We start from the raw sequence: 4,755 nt of genomic DNA, 5'->3' as shown, positions 1-4,755 counted from the left end.
AGTTGATCATCCGGTTCTCCAACCTTAAAACTTGATTCTCCATATTCGGGGCTTGTTGTTGTTGTTGTTGGAAACCCAGTGGTGCCATAGTCTTTTATTGCCCTTGATTACTCCAAGAAAGGTTTGGGTGGCTCCTCCACCCCGGATTATAGGTATTGCTATACGGATTTCCTTGCCCTCTCATTGCATTACCTACAAAATCCACCTATTCCACGGAAGTGGTACCACCAATAAAAATAGGAAAATCAGATGGCGCATGTCCTCCCCCATACCTGGTGCAACTCATCACTGCCGCCCCTCTTGGAGAAGTTTGAGTGTCTAACTTCTTGCTCAATGATTCGACTTGAGCCGCCAATGATGTGACTGCATCAATCTAATGAAGTCTGGCTACCTTCTTTTTGTCCCATGTATTCCAATGATAATTGTTCATGGCCATTTCTTTGATGAGATATCTTCAGGGGTCTTGCTTCCTAAGGTACCTCCTCCTGTAGCATCAAGTAACTGCTTTGTGCTTTGGTTCAACCAACTATAGAAAGTCTAAATGATCATTCACTCGGGGAACCCATGTTGAGGACATTTCCATAGGAACTCCTTGAACCTATCCCATGTCTCAAAAAGAGACTCCAATTCAATTTGCACAAAAGAAAATATTTCATTCCTAAGTTTTGCAGATTTTCCGTTGGGGAAATATCAAGCAAGAAAAGCTTCTACCATCTCCTCCCATGTAGTAATCGATGCTCTAGGTAATGAGTGTGTCCATTGCTTTGCTCTTCCTTTCAAGGAAAATGGGAAGGCCCTCAACTTGATGGCATCATCCGTAACACCATTAATCTTGAGCATGTCACACACTTCCAAGAAGTTCTCAATGTGATTGTTTGGATCCTCATCGGCCAAACTATTAAACTGACTGACTACTGTAACATCTGGATGAAGCCTGGCTTAAGCTCAAAATCTTAAGCTGTAATTGGTAGCCACATAATACTAGACTGCGTTCCAAGAACTGCGGGTCTGGCATAATCTGAAAGTGTCCACTACTGCTCATTCAGTTCTGCCATATTATCAGACCATTCAACATCTATTTCAGCTTGATTAGACTGTAATTGCACAGGCTCTTTTCCCCTTCTATGAATTCTTCTTCCAATGTCCGGATTTTCTTCAACCAATATCGAAGGATTTTTTCGAGTTATAACCTAGAGCTGCAACCAAAGAAAGAAAAACAAATCAGAATGATGAAAGAACAAAAAAGTGTGAAATAGAACAAGTGATGAAAAGCTAAAATAGCAAAGTGCAAAAATGCTTCCAAAACGCCTATTCCACGGCTACGGTGTCAAAAGTTTGACACACCCCTTGCGTGTGTATACTGCAAGTACACGGGTTGTCAAAGTAATAAAGAAGCCTGGTGAGTGGGTAGTTGTATCCACAAGGAATAGTGATTAGAAACACAAGAATTGCTATTTAACTATTATGAAGATGATTCAAGAGTGGTGTGAACAATATCACTGCAAACAGAAATAAAAGAAAATAAGAAAGAGACATAAGAGAATAATAGGAGAGTCAATCGATAGAAAGTGGGGCACCCAAACATTTCTCTCCCTAGGATTATTGTTTCAAGTGCACAACCAATCATTATGTCTCCTAACTGATGTTTAATGAGTCATGGAAATACTATAACACATAGTCCCAAACCTAAGGTCCACCGTGACAAACCCTACACTATGCCCCGGCAGAAAGGAGTACTCTCAACGCCTCACACTGTGTGGGGTTGCAAGAAGCTCTAGGGACTCCAAGTGATAGGCCCTATTCCCTAATATAGATCTAATCCTTTAATCCAAGCAAAATACCCCTAGTCACAATTAAGCCCCAACACAAAGGATTACTTCAACACTTCACTCTGTTACTTGCACAACTAAGCCCAAGCAGAGTTCCTTTCTTAGTACTTCACTCTATTATGATCGCAAAGAACTCTTGGAACATGGAGGTAGGATCAATCACACCGGAAGTGAATGGGGACGTTCCGCTATGTCTCGACTTACCATCTCAACCCTCTCCAATCTAGTTTTGTCTAACCCTCATGGTGGTCACTCATCCATAAGGATTACCAAGATGGATTCTCAATTCTAGTGTTAATCTAAAGGAAAATCTCTTCAACAAGCATTCAAGGTTAGAACTCAATTAAAACATTAATTAAAAAAAAAACATAATAAAATATCAATGAAACAAAGTCATCCTAGGGTTTACAAGTCCAATCACCCACTAGGGGTTTAACTCTCCATGGAGCAAAATTCAATCAACAATGAAATCGAATGTAAAAGCATGTACTCCATAAGTAAAACCCCTTTGTAGTCCGTATCGATGGTCATGTGGAGTAACCTCGTCTTCTCCAAAGGTTTCCTCATCAGGCTTAGGGCACACCTCGCAAAATCGATGCAGACGAAAGCCCCCCCAATAACTATCTTCCGACGGAATGCGGTGTTGAAGGTCGTAGAACCACTCCAAAGACCTAGTCAAAGCCTCTCCAAACACTAGCTGCAGGTGCCTTCAAAGATGGGGAAAGATGAGAATATGATCACCGAAAACGTCTGAAATCATGGCTTAAATACGGTTGGAATCGGGCATCCACACGAGCGTGTGGAATTTATACACGCCCGTGTGAATTTCCAGGAATTGAATTTCGGCGAGCTGTGAATTGCAATAGTGCTTTGCCAAAAAAATACTCCCGAATCCACACTTTTCATTGAGACCACATGAATGGGTACACATCGTTGTGTCTTCAATAAAATCACATTTGATGAAGATCTTGCTAGTATCGCACAAGTTGGAACACATGAGTGTGACTGCCTTTGTGCCCCTCCAATGTCTATGTTCGCTCGAGCACAAAAGAGGTTGGCACACACTCACATGTCTTTGAGCACAACTTGTGTCTTCACGTTTGTTCAATCCAAGACTTCATCAAAAATTGCATCCACGATCTACATTTTGGTTCCTTTCTTCCACTATTGTCTCCACAACCCTACATGCACAAATACACATGCATAAAGGATAAAATCTGAGAAAAGTAATGCTCAATGTAAGAAAAGAATACTTCGTATTACTAATACACAAGCACTTATCAAACTCCCCCACACTTAAGCTTTTGCTTGTTCTCAAGCAAAAATAAAACATTAAGGCATATAAGAAGGAAAATTGAAAGTGTTTGGCCTTAGGTTCACCATAAGCAGCAAGGGAAGCATTCTACAAGTAAGGAAGAATTTCAACACCAAATAAGAAAAATCAATGCTCTAGCTAAAAACTTGAATCAAAAAGGTTAAAAACCAAATATCGTGTAAGTATGTGCAAACTCACTCAAGTCAACCCAACATATACTCCTCAAAGTTCTAAGTAAGATGGACTTATTTATGTATGAAAAGAAAAGAGAAGGTAGTAGCTTCACACATCCTCTAAGGTAGTCATTTCCTAAGCGGCCACTAAGGTGGCTCTTCATACTTTCGAGGTGGTAGCTCTTTCTACGGGGTAGTAGATTTCACTCATCCCATGAGATAGCTCTTTCTCTCATTAGGGCATAACTAGTATCCAACCTATGAGAGTAGCTTTATACTTCATAGGTGGTAGCTCTTTCCAACCCCAATGGACAAACAAAACAAAAATAACTAACTAAGTATATATATATTAAGAACATTCAATGTTATAAATTCTCCTGAACTTAAGAATACAACCATTGCAACTAAAGTGAACCGTCATTTGCTACATGAGCATGTACAATAAAAGCATACGTATAGAACATGTGTAATGTGAACTCCCCCCCCCCACACACACACACAGACACTCACTTATGATGTACATTGCCTTCAAAGTATGCATGCAATCACAATAACAAGTATAACAATAGAAAACATATGTGGAGATGGGCAATTGAAACAATACTCCCCTGAACTCCTGATGGTATGTTTGATGGAGCTATATTCATTGAGAGTTGAGTTCCAATGGGTTATGGAGCACACATGGCCATGGGAATAACATATTGACTGTGCCCATGACTATTCCTCAATTTCTAGACTAAGAAGGCCATTTGCACGTATACACAAGAGGTTTCAGTGAAGCTCAACAAAACAAAATAAACTCGAGTATATAAAGATATGAAAATGAAATACAACTCGAGACAACTGGAAAGAAAAGATAAACTCAGAAGGAAAATCCTTTCTGAGTGGTCCAAGTCTAAATAAGATGCAAAAATAAAATACGAAAAACATAAAGACAAGTAAAAAAGAAAGACGCATCAAGCGTCGATGCTGGGCTCTGCTGCCTCTGCTACTGCTGTTGCTGCTGGAGAAGATGACGCTGGTGGATCAACCGGTGCTGCTGAAACTGATGATGGTGGTACTGGTGATGCAAGAAGAGTCGGTGGAGCTCTAGGTCTCAATAATGAATGGTGAGATCACGTCTCTCTCAAGTAACTGTTATAGGATATCAAGACGTGCCATCACCTCAGTCTGGTTCATGGCCAATGTCGCGCGAACCTCAGTAATCTTAGTTTGTAGCACCCCTACAACACTCTCGAGCCTCTCAAAGTGATCATAAGCTTGAGATTAAGAAAACATACACCAGAGGTGGCTCCTGTGCTAAAAGTGGTGTCTCGATCTCCATCTACTCAAGCTACGGCTCGAGCACAGGCTGAAACCCCTCTAAGGCATCTCCCTCTCCCTCGGTTCTCTCTGTCAGGGTATGATCATCACATATACTCCATATCTATATCTCCTG

At 40.7% G+C, this 4,755-nt stretch overlaps 1 non-coding gene across 1 annotated transcript; it reads left to right on the top strand.

The window, feature by feature from the left end:
• Window positions 1-559: 559 nt before the first annotated feature.
• Window positions 560-666, top strand: LOC120272806. Its single transcript, XR_005540342.1, has one exon. It is a non-coding gene; the product is annotated as a small nucleolar RNA R71 (small nucleolar RNA).
• Window positions 667-4,755: the final 4,089 nt, after the last annotated feature.

Source organism: Dioscorea cayenensis, chromosome 11 (genome assembly GCF_009730915.1).
Source record: "Dioscorea cayenensis subsp. rotundata cultivar TDr96_F1 chromosome 11, TDr96_F1_v2_PseudoChromosome.rev07_lg8_w22 25.fasta, whole genome shotgun sequence".
NCBI classification, from domain to species: Eukaryota; Viridiplantae; Streptophyta; class Magnoliopsida; order Dioscoreales; family Dioscoreaceae; genus Dioscorea; species Dioscorea cayenensis.
The sequence above is the reverse complement of the archived record's forward strand: the minus strand, read 5'-3'. Positions and strand labels throughout refer to the sequence as shown.